The sequence below is a fragment of the Sciurus carolinensis genome, chromosome 15 (genome assembly GCF_902686445.1).
Source record: "Sciurus carolinensis chromosome 15, mSciCar1.2, whole genome shotgun sequence".
Classification (NCBI taxonomy): Eukaryota; Metazoa; Chordata; class Mammalia; order Rodentia; family Sciuridae; genus Sciurus; species Sciurus carolinensis.
In genome coordinates this window covers 35,071,804-35,090,562 of record NC_062227.1, presented here as the reverse complement: position 1 = coordinate 35,090,562, position 18,759 = coordinate 35,071,804, and positions in this window count along the sequence as shown.

Here is an 18,759-nt window from a genome sequence, read left to right as displayed (position 1 = left end):
GGACCTTCCCCACCCACACCCTACCTGCCTACAGTTACCACCCAGTTAAACCACATCAGTGGATTAATCCACTAATTAGGTTACAACTCTCAAAATTTATTCATTTTACCTCTGAATGTTCTTGCATTGTCTCACACGGGAGATTTGGGAGACGCTTCATATCTAAAACATAACAAAGCTTCATTATGACCAGTTCTGTTTCTCTGGATTCATAATCTAAAAAAAGGAAAGCAGCTTTTTGAAATAGTTCTCACAAGACAATGAAAATGTCTAAACTCCAAAATTTTACTAGAAAGGTTCAATAGACCAAATTAAAAAAATAAATGTTTAGATCAAAATGAGGAAAATGGAAACCCAGAGTCTGGTGACAGGTCACAGCTGAATATCCCAGGAGGAGGGAATAAAAGGAACTGGAGCTTTGGGCTCCCACTTGCAAGTCCTTTCTGGCATGCCACATGGCCCCTTCTTGGCTCCTTCTGCCAAATTTATAAGTAAACCTGAGAAACGCCCTTATGTCCTTGAATCAGTGAGTTGAAAGAAGAATTTCTCTTAACCGCAAGAATGCAGTCCCTGCCTTTTACCCAGCTGTATGGTCATAATTTTGTCTTTGAATGGTCCTACTGGCACCTTAGAAATCTCCCTAAGTGAAAACAGAAGAAACAAGGAGACACCCATAGATCCCTGTAAAGGTTTCCACCTCTGTTTTGTTTGGGATGCCAGTTTTTTGTCCCCCACCCCACCTTTAAGTATGACCCATTGCCATTCAGCTAAATGTGGACAGAGTCAGAGACGTGGCAGAAACACAGAGAGACCAAAGTGACAAAGACATGGAGAGCATGTGGATGCACCAGTGGCATTTTGTCTTTCTAGAATGGCTCAGTCACGTCTTCTTTCATTGCTCTGAGAAGTCAATAGTAAAGACTCGGTGCTTGATACCTTTAAGTGTGAGTAGTGTCCCTTCCCTACAAAATTCACGAATCACACTTTAGCGTGATGGGATTCCTTTCTCCTCAAGTGGTCCCATCTCAGAGCAGCTGTGGATTGCTCTTCTCAGAGGTTTACACTTGACAGTCGCTTCTGCACTTCTGGGCTCTCACCATGCTCACCTCCTCCTACCTCAAGCCTTCCTTCCCAACCCACCCAGTGTTTGGCAGTAAAGAACCATCCCATTGGTCCTGCCAGTCCCTCCCCACCCCCCTCCACCTCTTCTTACTTCTCTTCATTTCCTTACACATGCTTGCCTGTGTTTAGAGGACATTGCCTTCAAAAAGACATTCATAAGTATTATAACACATTTAATATATGTTTTTATTTCTTTCCCTGTGGAGTTAACAGCATTCATGGTCATCGTCAGAGTCAGGACTTAAAAGTGCTTTTCATCTTCAAAGAACTCCTGAATTAGATGTGCCCCTAAGGTGGGCTTAAGTCTGAAGCTCCTTTGGTCAGGTAGCTAAATGCATTAATTAAGCTACACATGCCTTGTTTCAGGCAAGGGTCACAGGCAGATTGATCATTTCCTTTGATTCACTTTGACCAGGATTTTCCTTCTCCTTTCTACAAAAGCTATAGTCCATGACATACCTTTTTGGGGAGGGACACTTCAAAGAGGTGCATCCTTCTGGTGGGAAGTCCTCCATTTCAATCCTTTGACACCTACAACACTCTTTAATTTGGTCCTACAGGGAAGCCATTCAGAGCTTCCGCTCACCCGACATTTGCCTTTTCTTCCCATGTCTTTCTTGTCACTGAATTTCTCAGGCACAAATTCAGCTCTTGCTCTGCCCTTTTTCTGTAGGAAGTCTCACTTAGACCCTTCCTCCTTTTATTTTCCCCTATTTCAAACTTTCTTCTTCTTGCAGCAGGTCCTGGTCTTCTGCTGGGATCATGGATTAGAGAAAATGTGCTTCAGAAAGCAGCCCCACCTGACTTGGGACCTTCAGTGACAAGACTGCCAACCCATTCACCCATCACCTAGCTCCTCCATCTCTCCACTGCCTCTAAATTCCCTTCCTTCCCCCATTCCTTGCTTCCTCTCCTTTTCTTTTCTCTTTATTTTCCTCTTCCTTCCTCTCCTTTTGCCTTCCTCTCATTTATTCTTTCTTTTTTCCTTCCTTCCTCCTTCTCTTTGGAATGTGGGTCTCTTGCAAGTGAAATAACTTTTTCAGTCAAAAAAAGGGTCAAAACAGGATTTGAACACCAAAAGAGAAGCAAAATCCTTGCCTTTTTTTTTTTTTTCAATTTTGAAAGGAACTGACGAGTGAGTTTACGACAAGGCACAAATCATTAATAAACCATTGAATATGTGACAAATTCCCAGGGAAACTGACATCACCTCCCAAGGAGGCCCTGGTTCCATCAGAGGGCTTAGTCTTTGCTGATAGGATAGCATAGGCCTCACAGCCTTCACTTCAATACACAGAGAAGAACTACCATGTAAGTACTATGAGACTAGCAAGGCCAAGCACTGTGTTAGGCCCTAAAACTCAATTTCCACTTGTCCCAATGGGGAAGAAAGGAATAATCCAAAGGTTCGCTTATATTCCAATAAGTTCTCTTAACCCTCTATATATAAGTAACTGAAGGCAAAGGGTATATTTTGGAGCTAGAATCTTCCCATGGCTAACAAATAATGCTTATAGGCAGTTATCAAAGGGACCCCGTTCATAATGTCCTTCCCTGGAAAAACATTCAAGGTTGGACCACTTCCACAAATAGGACCAGGAAAATTCCCATGGTGCTGAAGTACTTCTTTCCAGGGGCTAAGTGGGTCAACTACTGCTCCCTTTTCCCAGTGGAAAAGTGCAAGTTATCCCACAGACCACAGGGCTAAAGTAGAGTTGATGTGGTGTGTGGGAAAGAGCACAGGATTGAATGGACAGACCTGGACTCTCCTCCCAGTTCCACACCAGCTTGGTGGGATCCTGGGAAAAATCATTCCACCTGCCTGTGGTCAAGTCCTCCAGTCCCCCCTGTGCATCAGAATCACCTAGGGAATGAAAAAATGGAGTGGGGCCCAGTCATTAGTCCTTTTCAAAAGCTTTCCAGGTGATTCTAACAGGTAGCCAGCATTGAAAACCCTTTGGTTAGATGAGATTCAATAATCTTCTAGGTTAATCTAACTCTGTTTTTCTCTAAATATAGGATTGAAAACTAAACCTGAATCAAGATACTAGGCTACAATGGGATATTCTTTTTCATAAACCACTTGCCAACTCTTCTTTGGTGGAGAATTAGTACTGATTCGTGAATCTGACAAGTGCTACCATGTGCCAACTATGTGCAATGCTCAAAGATGCCCACAAACAGCTTGATTCATGAGGACTCTGTTGCTTTGAAGAGCAAAAGTCTCCCCTCATCAAATTCACTTGGTCCTCTGGGAAATGGTCAGAAGCTCAGAGTACTTTTCCATCTGGAAAAGTCACTGGGGAGGAGCCTTTGCTGCTGTAGCAGATGAGGAATTTGGCTGACCTCCCTGTCTTAGCTGATAACTGCCCAGGGACTGGGTGAGAAGCATCCTTCTTTTTACCCCCAGCTTTAGCCTTTCCATTCCAAGTCACCCCTGAGTTCCAGAAGGTGAGGGGAGCCACAGCAGAGTGATAAGCAAGGTAGAGCAACACTAGACATTTGCTTTGGTTTTGACTCCAGAGAGAAAAAACACTCTTAGGTACTCAAAAGATTTGCATCTGAATAAGAGGTAATGTTGCATTTTTCAGAGATGTTTAAACTAATTCCTCCTAAATCCAAATATTTATTCATAGCCCACCACTTTCCACAGAAGATTTAAGACAAAGGATCAAAATTTGGCTTGACACCAAAGCAGATCTCCTTTAGACAGAGGCCAGGTTGCTAAGCCACTCCCCAGAACTTTCTAGAAGAGCAGCCCTCCTGTTTCCATCTGCTTAACGTCTGTGTCCCTTTCTACACTCTGCTTATGGTGCTGATTTTCCCTTCAGGGGCTCTCTCCCTCACTCTCCCTCCCTTCTCCCATCTTCAAAAAGCCACGCATTTTTGAGATCCATTGAACGCTGTGGTAAGAGAATGATTGATATTCCAGGAACCATGAATAGGAAGGTGTGGTAAAACAAAAACACAAAGATTATGGAATCAGTGAGGAGTGGGCAGTGTCAAAAAACCTTCTAGTCCTTGACCCCAGGATAAACAAGCCCTCCCTAGCAAGATGACTTTCACTGATGGTAAGATATTATTTTCACATTGAAACAGATGCAGACATATTATCAACATAATATATTAATCGATCATATTATATTAACATATCATTAATACAGAAGTCACACAAATTATTAAAAGAGATGATTTTCAACCCTTCCGGAGCATTTCTTGCAGGGATTCACACCTCTAAACCCCAACCAGAGTTAACATCCTCTCTGTTCTGCTCTGAGGGCTATTTTGGTGAAATGTCGAAAGCAATAGGAAAGTCTAATTACCTCACATATAGATGAGGAATCTGAAATCCAGAGATGTTTTGTGACTTGCCCAGATGTACATGGCTAATCAGTGTCAAACCTGGGCACAGAATGTCCATCTTCTATCACCCACCCCAGTGCTCTGCCACCATATAGGGGAACATCACCAGTGGAAGCTGAGGAGAAAATACTTCTAACTATAAAAACAAATGGGAGTTCTGGAACTGTAATCAGGAAATGTGGGCTTGAACCCAGCTCTGTTACCTAGAACCTCTGCAGCCTTGAGCTTACCTGATCTTCTCTGACTCGGGCACATCTAGCTGAGGATGAAGATCTGTGTTCAAGGGTCCTTCCAGGATTATCATTCTGGTGCTTGACACTTTTCTGGGTTTGATTGTCCTAGGTACTATCACTGCTAGAAGTGACCAACCTAATGCTGAATAACAAAGTCAATAACTTGCCTGTGGCTGGTAACATGTGGAAAGCATTCTAAGCCTTATCTGTCTTTTTGTGTGTGTTGGTCTGATTTCACCAACTGAACTAATCATTCCTTGAGAACAAAATCCTTGACTTGTACTCCTGTGTGTCCTTGATAGTAGCTATGAGTATTTATTTCGTGAATGAATTCTTGGCCTTGCTGACCCCCTAGGGGAGGACAATAAGGAGCCACAGAGAGCACCAATTTATTCATTCCTCAGTAGCAGTAGTAGTATCCATTCAGTCAGATTGTACCAAAGGTACAGTCAGCCCTTGGTAACTTACCAGTTCCAAATTTGTGGATTCAACTAACTGTAGCTTGAAAATACTTTATACAAAATCACATCTGTACCGAACAGATGTAGACTCATTTCCTGGTCATGATCCCCTAATCAATACAGTATAACCACAATTTACACAGAATTTACATTTTCTTAGGCATTATAAGGAATCTAGAAATGATTTAAAGTATAGGGAGGATATGGGTAAGTTTATGCAAACACTGTCATTTTATACAGGGGACTTGAGCATCCTCAAATCGTAGTATCCACAGGGGTCTTGGAACCAATTCCCCAAGAACACCAAGGAATGACTTTATTTCAATGCTGGCACACTTAAATCTCTTTTGCTTCAGATTGAAAGCTGAAAATATTTAGAGGCATTTAGCTGGATAATGAATGAGGGAGATGGCTCAAACTTAAGACATTTTAGGAAAAGAATATTTTTGAAAAGGCTAGGAGATTTCTTTAGGAAGACACCTACAAAATATTTCCCATATTAAGTAATGTTGAATATTATTATACATTCTTTAATTTAGAAAAAAAAAAAAGAACTATTCCCACCCATCAGAGAATAAATAATGTCTTTTCACTGGTTTTTTTGTTTTTCTTAAGTCCCAGGAAAATTCTTTCGAAAAAGACTGAAAATAATCAATAAAGAAAAAGCTCTGCTCCTGTTGTAAACCTAATCCAAATCTTGTTACTACATTTTCCCACTGATGAAACTGTTCTGTTCTGTGGAAATCCTTCCTCTAGCTCTCAGTTGCATTTTTCCCATCTTTTGATGGATCAGGAATAAAATCATGTATCCAGCATTTGGCATATTCTTCCTACCAAAGAATGAAGGAGGTGGAGGCTTGATAAATGCAATCCTTTTGATGAGTAAAAATGCTTCACTTTGCATTTCTGCTCTTTTACCTCAAGGTCACTGAAGGTCACAGCTTCGAGTGTAAGAGAAAGCATGTCGCACGCTGCTCTGGATGCCTCCTCTCTCAACCTTTGGCTTTAAGCTTCTTACATTCAGTGATGTGTGATGTCTCTAAATCCTTACACTTGGCCAGGCCCATCCTGAGCTGATCTCACCATCTTTGGAGTCCAAGAGAAAAGATCCCCATGGTTTTGCTGACACTGTGTGCTCTGAATCTTGGGAGCTTCTGTGTCCTGACAGAATGTTCTGTGACTGCAGCAAACTCCTATTCAACCCTTCCCTCCACATGTCTGCAAAGCTCTGCCCCATTCTTGACCTCCTGAGTACAAACTTGACATTCAGAAAGGAAATGAAACACCCTCCTGATGAGGGCAGACTTAGCAAGCTAACTGCCCTGCAAGGGTCAGCAAACCCAGTGGCCGGGCTAAGGAACAGCTAAGGAACAGCCATTGCAAGGGGGGAGGGGGAACCAGCTTCCCTGCTTCAAAACTCATCTGAGTCAGCTGACGGGGCTCTCCGCCAATGCCAGATGAAGGGGAGTTCTATGATAGTAACTCTTGGCAACTAAAAAGCACACTGAGCTTGTCAGTTCATTGCACTGACACTAAACTTCAGACAAGAGAATCATAACTTTAGGTCTTTATGGCTGCCTTACAAATGGCATTGACTGTGAAGGAGGCCTCCTGGGAATGTAGAGCAGCAGGTCAACTAATCGACAGTGTAGATCATCCTGAGTCATTTCTCTTCTGTGTTGAAGTGTCCTGTTGTGATTTCAGTGGAATGTCATGATTCTGGGACTCCACCATGGTTTAGACTAAATAACGAAATCAGACTTTGAATAACTTTGGGAGAGACTAGAGTGCTGGCTGCCTCTCCTCCCCCACCTCCCTGTGCAGACTGCCCCTTGCTTGGCTCACAGGGCACAGTTAGCAGGGTCAAAACAGCAGCCTACTATCAAGCTTTGACAAGACTACGTCTCCCTGAGATATGGAGCCCGTTAGGCATCTTAGTTAAAAGACCTCCCTCTCCATCCACCTTCTGATTCATGTTTCCTTAAACTCAGCAAAAGGGTTCATTCAATGTGGTTAATCACATTTGGTAAAAATGGCCAAACTTAAGCTGCTTTTCCCAGAAGCAATTCCTACTACGTCAGAGCTTGGAATTAGAAGAAAGTGTTTGTGAGTCTCCTTCAAGTTATAGAATGGGGTTTCCACCCAAGCAGACGCAGGTCCTAAATGAGATTAGTCCATTCTCCAAGCGGATATCGGAAGACTAGATACAAACGGTTGAACAGTCTCTGGGTTTGTGTGCATTGCTCCCAGGACAGCCCTTTGAATATATACCCTTTTATGTCTTTTATCATGTCATGTACAGGGTTATTAGTCTGAAATAAGAATCTGTCTCAAAACGGAGTCATTCCCAAATGCTACCTTAGCAAAGGGTTCCCACAATTGCAAGATGCTTGCTGACCCCCCTGGACTTGCTCAGCCTTCTCAGAACAGGCTGTGCTGGGCTGTGTGTGCCAAGCAGAAACTCACATCTTAAGCAGTGCTAATTGGAAGTGAACATCTTATAAATAATCCATGCCCACAATCTTTGACGTGCAGATGCATTCAGCAAACCAAACCCAACAGACTATGTTTGGAGTGGTTCAACAGGAAGGCCAGTGACATCTGTGACCTTTTATGCCCATGCAGACAAAGGGATGCTGGTGTAAGGTGGGCAGTGTTTTCCTTGCCTTCTTAATTTATATTCCCAATCCTGGTTAGGTTGAGTTTCAGTAAACATGTAGATTTCAGATATAGTACTTTCCCTCCTTCTTCCCATCCTTCCTCTTTCTTTCTTTCTTTCCTTCTTTCTCTTTCTTTCTTTCTTTCTTTCTTTCTTTCTTTCTTTCTTTCTTTTTTTTCTTTCTTTCTTCCTTTCTTCCTTTCTTCTTTCCTTTTCTTTCTCTGGAAAAAGTGAACAGGATGAGGAAAAAGAATTCAGCTTTCATGTGTTTGGGGGGCCAAAGTAGGTCTGAGTAATTGGAACCAATTAACTTGAGTGAAAATTTCTGAAGCTGTATTTCATTCGAGTGTTTGGCATTTTCAGGAGAAGGCTATAATTATGTTGCTTAGAAAAATAATTGGTGGTTTGGAGCCACACAGATGTACAGTACCCCCAAAATATATGCGCTTTCTGAGAGTGATAGGAAACGTGGTGATTCTTAGGACCGATTCCCCAAATTCCTTTTATACTTATTTTGTCTCTTGCATCTGTTCTTGCAAAACCACAAGAGCTTAGCCCAGTTCTGCAGTGCTGTTCAGGGAATGGGGTGGGGGAGTTGGAGTTGAATTTTCCATATTCATGCCCTCAAATAGACCCTCAGAGGTCCCCTGTGGGAGGGAAAGAGAAACTCAAGCCCAGTACAATAACATACGCTTCTGGGATCTCCATGCTCCTCAAATCTATTTTTAAAAGTATGCTTTAGTAAATTATATATAACATATAGCACATCATGAATGTATGTGTACAAAATGATGAAATGGAATCACTTCGGGCTGTGAATGTCATTCATCTCCTCCCTTCATATGAGTTTGCATCAAGAGTGAACCACACATTCTTGCCTTGAAAGATTGGTCTCCCCTGGTGTAGGGTCACTGCTGCCTGTCTCCTTTCTGACTTTTATGCAGAGCCATGACATGTACTATCAGGTACCCTGGAGGCTACCAGGTTAGGCTGACAGATGCTGCTACTGAATTCATTGTCATGGAGGAGCCATGGCTTATGGAAACCACCTTGGTCAGCCTACTCTACTTCAGCATCATCCACATGAAACCATGAATCTGACCTCTCCACCTCATGTCTTCAGGGTGAGGAATGTAAGCAATGGGCTGAAATGGAATTTTCTGAGGTCACACTGGAGCAAAACAAAACAAATTATAGCATAAGAAGATGGTAGATGTGATATTCTGGCTTCCTAGAATCTTATGGGAAAGAAAATGTATGTCTTAGCTAGGTATTTGCATTTATTGCATCCTCTTGAAAGTGTAGTAGTGTCCTCCATAGAACCTCCCTTTGCATAGGCCTACCACCTCTTTAAGAACTGCTGGTTATTTGAAGGCAGCAGTATTGAAAGGAATTACAATTTCATTCATCCAGTTCTTGACCAGGACACAGCCCAACCCAAGTTCACTGTGGTTCATCTAAGCCATGGGAACAGTGATAAAGGAGTAAAGTGAGATTTTCATGGTTAGACATATACTGGTAACTGTATGAAGACACTGGTTCCAAGTTGAAGTCTACCAGGACTGTGTAGCAAGTTAGGAATGAGTTTTTATAACCACTCAAGACCTAGAAATCTCTCAAACTGATCCCAGATTGAAAAATCAGCTTAAACTGAAATGTCGGATAGGAAGAGGGCAACTCTATTCTCCTTTCTTGCACAAATTGTTCCAAAGATGAAGGAATGGACTGCACAGTAGAGGGGAACCTGTCCAAAGTGATAACCAGACTCACCCAAAGTGAACATCGGCACCGCTCCTGATTCAGTCTCTCTGCTGGAGCAGCCAGAACCCACACCGGCTGTTTCACTAGCCACAAGGCACGTGAGTGAAACAGGAGAGCCAAGCAGGCAGTGCATTGGAACTCAACAAGCCTATTGACGTTGGTCTGCTAACCTCTAAATAACCTTAAATACTATAAGGCTACGGTATCAAGAAGTTTAAAAAAAGTCTGCATTTTAAAACCAAATAAAATGCTCTGGCTTGATTCCAGAGCATATTCTTACGTTCTTCTTTTGGGGGGAAAGAGGGACCTAAATTTCATTAGCTGAAATCTTTCGAAGCATCATTTATATTCAACTTTTGGAAATAAAGAATTTGTCATTTAATGACAAATCTGCATTTCATCATGAAGATGGGACATGACATCTTTGGCTTGGTTTTCTCCTGAAAGGGAGGACCCTCATTTAGTGCAATGTGCTTAGAGTAGAGTAGAGGCAAAGATGACAGCGAATTTATTTCAGGCACAAGAGAATGGTTCATATAAATCTAAGAACCTGGAGCCATGAACAATGTAGCCTCTCTTCCAAGCGCTTCAAATTTCATTTAACAAAACTTTTGGAGTAATTTCATTGTTCTATTGTTTTCTATCACAGTTCTAGAAAAAGGACAAGTCGTAAATATGAGAAATATTTCAGAGTGACTGAAAAAAATTTTATTAACATTTTTGACAATGTAGGCCCAATATGTAAGAATTATTGTGTTAGGAACAGATATATCAAGATCAAGTTGAAGTCCTTAAATAGCAGACAATGAGAAAGAATTGAGTATTGCATGCTATTATAAATTCAGAATATAACACCTTTGAAACTATAATAATAGAAATTGTATTATATAAAATATCATAATAGAAATTGTATTTATATAAAATTAGTATAAATAAACTAGTAAATACTTGTATTTGCAAATATTTGGATTTACCAATTTATTATAAATCTATTATAAATATTTGCAATATATCATGAATATAATAAAATACTCATACCGTAATTTTGATATTGCCCTTTTTTTAGATTCTGAATGAAAGAAATTTTGGTACCATAAAGAATAACTAAGCCAAACTAAAGTGGTAGGAATTGGTGAAAAACACAAAAGACATGGGTGTGGCCATGACATAATTATATCAGTCCGTCCATAAGATCTCATCCTGAGGCCATCACCCCTATACATGGCACTGGATTAGAACCCATGAAGGAAAATCCCAGAAAAGGGCCTTCTGCAAGTGTTCCTCCCAACAGCTCCAAGACTTGGCAAAAAGGGAACTGGAACAATGAGCTAGAATTGGAACTGGATATTTTCACACAAAATACCCAGATAATAGAGGCAAAGATATCAGTGGCATATCCCATACTGGCCCCAGATTGTTTCCCATCCCTCTGGCATTGAGAAGGGTTTGGGGACTCAGGCAATTTAAGAGCAGGTATACACACTCACACTCTCTTCCTCTATTTTCTGTGGTTACCTTGGAGATCACATGGTAAACATGGTGGTGACTAAAGATAGAAGGAGCCTGGATCGCTGAATGACTCTATGGTGCAGTCTCATGCTATCACCCCAATTATGTTAAAAATACAAGTGGAGGAAAAAAATGCACCTTTATTCTGTTAAGGGTGCTGAACTTGTGGGGTTGTTCATTTGAGCCATGAGAGTTACTTATCCTAATACAGTATCCTCACCCTGAATCCTTGAGATAATTAGTTCAAATAACCTCTTGTCCAAAACTGTGGACAGAGTCTAAGTGATACTTAATACAAGTCAAGGTATATTTATCAAGTGCTTCTCTATGTACAACTCAGCTATATGTGGTTATCATTTCCCCCAGGTATTTCCCATCTGCTTCTAGTATTCCTTACATGGAATGACATTCATGGACAACCAAGGCACAAAACAATCCAGAAGACTATGTCAAGATAAGTCTGTTTTCTCTCCAAATAAACTAGAATGTGTGTGTGTGTGTGTGTGTGTCTGTGTGTGTGTGTGTGTGTCTGTGTGTGTGTGTGTGGCTTTAGTTACGATTCAAAGAGTTTTTGCTTTAGGACAAAGTTCATACATTTACTTAAGGTAGGACTCATCAGAGGGCCTGATTCAAAAGTTTTAGGGGATTCTTTGAGATGCATTTTCCTAAATTTAAATTTAGGATTTGACTATAAGCCTTTGGGTATCATAGAGGGTATCAAAGCAAGATTTTCTTACTCTCCCAAGAAGGAATCTTATCAAAATTATTTTCCTGTATAGTCAAGTTCAAAGATGGATAGTCAGCTAATAGACACCTTGTTCACAGCAAGCAAGAGCAATAAAAACACCACCCTCCACTCCAAAACCACCCCTTGCCCTACAACTAGAATAAGCTTGCACTTAAACCTTTCAAAATGCCTCAGACATTAAATTCTGTGACTGGGCCAGGCGGCTCCCAAGGCAGATGGAGCACAGTGTTTGAAAACTCAGTATTATTTAAATGAAAGAAACATTTCATTGCTCTCCATCACACTGAACAATGAAGACTTTACACCCAGAGATTCTATCAGAGGAGCTCTCTCTGTCTCCATTTGCAGCATTGGACAGATAAATAAATACTCTTTAGACCAAGTTATCTGCCTGATGTTGCTTAGAGAAACAGAGACTCTAATGATCAAGTTGGTGTAGCACTGGGCCATTATCATCTTCCTCTGAGACCAGCCGTTGGAGGGAGAAGTGTGCAATATGTAGCAATATGACTTTAAGAAAGTATTAACATGCCTAAGATGACTTGGAATTGCCAGCCTTCTGGGTTGTTGTGGGGGACATTGGAAGGAATCAACGCACATTTCCAGGAGATTACAGATATCACAGGGGAAATTGTTAGTTAGCACTGTGCACACAGAGCTGACTTTAGACACCTGCAAAAATCAGAATCACTGTAAAAAGAAAAAAAAAAAAAAGGAAAGGAAAGAAAAAAGAAAGGCAGGATGTTGTAATATCAACAGTACTTTCCCCTTCCAAAGCCTCTGTACCCTTTTCCAAACCTGAAACCCCCAAGAGCCAGGTTCCCTTACAAACTGGGTGTCTCAGTTTCATCTGGCTTATTCTGGGTTGCCATATTTGCTGGACCTCAGGAATACCCTGCAAGTGACTCGGTTTCTGTGCTTAAGAAAAGGCAGGCTGCTCAGCAAAGCACATGGCGGAGCATCTTGGCAATTGTCTCCAGAAATCATTCCCACTTCTTGGGACAAATCTGGAGTTTATTCCTCCTTTAATGATGTCCCCTACCCCTTGGGATTTGGGATTAAGAAGCTCTGTGCTTTTGCTAATTCCTGGGAGGAAGGTATTTTGGGGACCAAAGAGGAACCTGCACTCCCAAAGGCTTCCATGGGCAGGCATTGCATTTGCTTGCCCTTGGTTTTGAAAACGGTGACTTCTGGACTGCATGGGCAGAAGTGACAGGAGCCTATAAGAACCAGGCTGTGACAGCCGGGAAGCTAATGTATGTTACCACAGAATCCACCAAGGGGAAAAACTTTGAAACATTTTAAAAATGCAGGTGCACAAATTACTCATGCCAGGAGCGGCAGTGGCACTTTGTAATAAAATCTTATGTTTATTTTCCACTGTTGAATACACATACCTTAGTGTTCCCAGAGAGAGAAGCCTACAATGCTATCCAATGAACAGTTTGCAGATGGATTAAATACATGTACCAATGAAATAAAACGTGCAGATTTGGGGCTTTTTGCCTCCTACCTTTGCTCTGGGCCCAGAGCTCCCCAATGATGACACTGGAGGTTTGTGCAAAGATCTGAAGTCGAGAAGGATTAGTTTAAAGAGTCAGGTGGAAAAGGACACAAATGAAAATGCTTCCGCATGAACCTGAAAACCAAAACTTAGCAAAGAGCCATTCTAGCTTTGGAGCCCGTGACAGATGATAGGAAACGAGGCAAGTTTCCGGTGGCTTCACAGCAGGACGGACAATGGCCAGAGAAACACTGTGGGATTTCAAAGTCAATGGGACTTCCTGGTTCTTGAGGAAGTTTTCAAAGGGGGCAGTGTGGGATATAGGTAAGGGTCCTTATTGGTAATATTTTATTTATTTATTTTTGAGATTTGTAGTTTGCGGGGGTAAATCTTCAAGATGCAGCTTCCTTTTAAGTCATTTATTTTGGCGGAAATATATTTCAAGGCTAATAGTCAAATAGCACTATTACTGGCACAGTATAGGGTCACCAAAATGTGCAAGACAGAGTACTGCAGCCCTCTGGACTAATTATCAAGTGGGGTTCACAAGTCATATGGTATGCAGCAGAAGTATATGAGACATTTAGGAAATCAAGTCCATTGATGGCAGGGAGAGGTCCCTCTGGTTAAGGTGAGGGGAGAGATCATGAAGGAAGGACAGGCCAGTGTGTAGCCTTTAGATAAACACACAAGCTGGTGATTAGGGAGAGGGGAGGGTAGAAGAGTTCGGGAAGGATGAGGAGACTTCCATTGTTGCCATAGACTTTGGTTGGGAGAATCTTAGAAATGCATCAAGTCTGTCCTCCTGGCACAGGAACACATCCCAAGACCCCAGGTCCTCTCCATTCCACATATAGTCATTTGGACCTTGGGACTTTTCTTATTTGCTGGGCCTAGCCAGTTCTCCCCGGAAATCCCTCAGATAGCCATTAAAACTGATCATGAAAAACTTAGAAGATGCATTGATTAAGTACCACATGCACACACGTGAGGACCAAGCTGGCCACTCTCCCACCCTGCCATCCCTGAGTCTGGGTGGGGTTGGGCTACCAATGGGGTTTTTCCTCCTTGAGGAGAGTGGATTCCAGCCCACTATGCAGGGAATTAACATTTTGCTATGTCTATTATCTTATGGAGGAAGCAAAAGAGGGCACAAAACAAATCTCTCTCCGTGTCAGAAATCCTAACAAGGATGCACAATGGCCTGCTTTCTCCCCGTCTGGTGACAGAATTTGCATCTGCCACAAAGGGGGACCCAATCTCCTGTCTACCCAAAGCTTTCAATCTGTTCTGAATCTTTCTTTCCTCCTTGGAGGCAGGTGGAGATGGCAGGCAGTACACATCATCTTCCCAGGCGTTGTGTGCAAGGTGGAGCAGGAGGGGAGGATTGCCCTTCCCCATCCCCTGGCTCTCTCCTGGCGGGGACAAAGAGAAGAGTGGGGAATGGAGAAGCCCCCCAAGAGCTGTTTTCTCCCTGCACTGAGTCTCTCACATCTCTGTGTGTCACCCCCAATCCCCTCTAAATCAAGTAATTGGCATGTACAGATTGATCAGCAGCGGCGTGTGGCATGCTCAACAGACGGATCAGCTGTGGCATATGTACAGCTGGGCAAACCTGGCACGTAGGTGTTTCAGCCGGTGTTCGGGAGCTGGCCATCCATCAGCAGCCATCTTGTTGTGTTTGTTTGTGTAAGCATCTGCAGATGAGAGAGAGAGAGAGAGAGAGAGAGAGAGAGAGAGAGAGGAGTATTTCAACCCCCTCTCTCCCTTACAGATCTCAGATCTGCCCTGAGGTTTACAGTCTCCTTTCCCACTCTAAGCACTCTGGGCCATGTGAGGTTCTATTTTTGCACCCCCTCTTCAACTGGAATGAGGATTGCTTTGGCATCGGAGCTACCACCTGCCGTATGCTCTTTAGTTCCCGTTTGCTGTAAAGCTTGCTTTGGGTCTTGGGTACCTTCACAGCTCATTCTGTGCAAGGGAAAGCAGCATTTCAGTCTTGAGGTAACTCCCCATAGGTCACCAGCTTCCTGCAGATGGAACTCTGCCCTGCTGTAGCCTCTGTGAGGATCCACTGCCTCTGGCTTTAGCATTTTTCTGTGTCTAACAGGCAAAATCCTTGAGAATGACGATCTTGGAGGAGGGAGAAGAGTCTAGCTGAACACGGTCATGCAAGGGAAGGGAGCCATTTTTAAGTCTTCCCGAATGTTCGGTTGCAAACTCGAGATTCTGATTGTTGTGGAGCTTCAAGCAGGTGAAAACATGAGATGAAAGGAAATGAAGTGACTGCTGACAGGCCAGACTGCTGAATGACTTAATCAGGAGAAAAATCAATGAGTCCAGGGCGGCCGCCCCCAGCAAAAATCAATGGGGGAGAGGACTGCTGGCCTATATCCCTCCTATGTTTGTATCTGCCCCAAGACCACCCAGAACTCTTCCTGCCCTCCCATACCTTGCCCAGAATGCTAATTTAGGCTGCCACTTAGCTACTCCTTGAAAATTTCATGGACATCTAGCCTTCTACCCTGAATTAATAAAGATAGGACAACTATGATAATGAATAACCTCAGATCTCAGAGGTTAACATCACTAAAAGTTTCTCTCTTCCCCATACTGAGACAAATGTGGATATTCCTCTTCTGGCAAGTTTTGTGAGTGGCTCTGCTCCAAGTCATGACTCAGGGATCTAGGCTTCTCTCATCTTGAGACATCTTCAGCTTTAGCCCAGAGGCCTCCCCAGTGACTGTAGAGCAGAAGAGAACAGGGAAGGCTCATTAGGTACTCAACCATCTTAGCCTGAAAGCAACACTTACTACTTCTATTCACATTTCTTTGGCCTGCGTTCAGCACTTGGCCTCGTGTAGATATGAGGAGTTTGGGGAATCAAACCCTTTGTAGATTCTTCAGAGTCTGGATGGTTGGTTCTATCACATCTCTCCTCCCCCAAATAATATCCTCATCCTCCAATGAACAAAACAGACTCTTAGAACTGCCACCTGGAAATGTTTCCACATTTCTACCTACCCTGGACCTTATTCTTTTTGAATAAGAATAATTTCTACCTGCCCCTATCTGGTCTATTCAACTCTTTCTTTCTTCTTATTGTCTTTAAACTTCTGAGGACCTATTTTCCTGTGTCTTTGTTTTCTTTGTTTTTTTCTAGAACTTTTCCAGTTTCTATGCCAGTACTATTGGTTCTTGTCCTTAAGGCAAATCATATACCTTAGTTGTTACAGAACCATATCCTATTGTGAGCAGATTAAAATTCTAATTAAATCAGATTCCTGAGATTAAAGCTAAAGGTGTTATTCAAGTTATTATTTTTTATTTATTCTGGTCTTCTAGGACTTTAAGGGTACCAGAATGTTTTGCATATAGTACCACCTGAAATCTCAGGAAAGAGTAGGTACCCCAGCCAAGGCAATACATAACAGTGCCCATCTCAGGTCTCACCCATGATCTTCCTCTATAGATGCTTATTGGATTTAAAGATGGTGAGATGCTGGGGTTTATTATAGAAGTAAGAGGTTTTATTCCTTTAGGGAGATGCTGTAGCCTTCCTATCTGTTCAACAAATCATCTTTGCTTTTCATTAATTATTTCTTTATAAATTACTTAAAATGAGATCATGATGCCCCCCTATTGAAGCTGTACGGGTCTCATGAGCACATCTGAACAGCCACACTCCTCTGATGTTTAGGGAACTTCAAAACTAAAAATTCTCTGCTTGTGAATCATTCGATCATCTACTGAAGAAATATGCACTGATCACTTCTGTGTGTACCCTTGTAGGAACCAAGTAAATGAAGGTGGTTAAGCAGGGTCACTGACTCAAAGAGGCCATCATCTCATGAAGGAGACAGATAGAAGTGAAGAGATACAGTTTTGATAAAATGTAAGCTCTATCTTTTTGCTTTGTTCAAGATACCAGCATGGTGCAAAATGAAAATTGCTTAGTTCTATTTAGAAGGGAGGAGGTTGGAGAACATTTTGCTTTGCAGGGAATTTGATGCTTGAGTTGGGTCTTTGGGAAATGAGAATTTTCTCTATAAACAAGATGATGTGGAAAGAACAATCTAGTCCACAGGAATAGCATTTGCAAAGAAAGACAGGCATAAATTAGTCCTGATAATACAAAAATAATAACAAAATCTCCATGGGGTAGGAACTTAGGGAGTCTATGTGGTGGTCCCAAGTGTGGAAGACTGAGCAGTGACAAAATCAATCTAGGTAGAAAGACAGAGTCCTGATTGCCATGGATTAGGATCCGAGGAAGCTTGACAAAGAGGCAGGAGAAACATGCCGCTCTTCTCGATACCTCTAACTATGAAGAGAGAGCTACAGTCCAACTCTCCAGACTGTTCTCAGTGGTCATGCTTTCTGCTCTCTGCCCATGTCTTCATCCTGTTTGTTCCAAAATCCCTTTCCTGTTTTACACCTTTGTAAAAGTCTGTCATACCCTCTCCATATCCCAAACCTTGCTGACTTTTTCTCAAACATTTCATTCTATGCTGATCAGTCAAAGTGCCTACAACCCTACTTGGTGGCCATTTTCTCAAACTCAAGTTCATGGAGAATGGGCCCCCAAACCCTCTGGTCCTGACTTGTCAGTAACAGTTTTGTTTGAATAACTTTTTTTTCTCTCCAACTACATTGAGAATTCTTCAGTGGAGTGGGGTGAGTCATCCTCCAGATTGTGTCTCCCACCAGGCTTAGCAGAGTGCTGACCACATAGGAAATTTCAAATACATAGTTATTGATTAATTCAAAGGAATACTTGGAAGGTCATCTTGGGCTCACTTACATTAGAATTACCTTTGGTGGTTGTTAGAATGCAGATACCAGGGCCCTGTCCAAGGTCGACTATATCAGCTTTCTGAAGGGAGATCTGCATGTGTAATATGGAACCCACCTATTTTGTTTTGTTTTAACCAGGAAATTTGGGAATCAGTGCTATGGTAGGGGTTGGCAAACTCTTTCTGTGAAAGGTCAGATAGTTAAGAATTTAGGCTTGGTGGGTCAAATACAGTCTGTGTTGCATAGTGTTCTTTCTTTTCCAACTTCTTTAAAAAAATGTTAAAAACATTCTTAGTTTTGTAGGCTGTTTAAAATGGGCCACAGGTTGAATTTGGCCCACGGGCTGTATTTTATTGAACTCTGACCCCAAAGAGGGGCTCCTTATCCTCTAGAGACTTCAGAGATATGTGAATTCCAGTGACTTCAGGTGTGGACCATTCAGAGAGAAAGTTCCCCACTGTTCTCAGCTGGGAGTGGCGCCTCCTTATTCTAGAACTTCCCCTTGTATCCTGGCATCATGGGAACAAGCCCAGCCTTCAGTGTGACACTAATATGGGTCGGTGAGGCACTGCAGCTGGAATGGAGGCTGGGGAACTGTCACG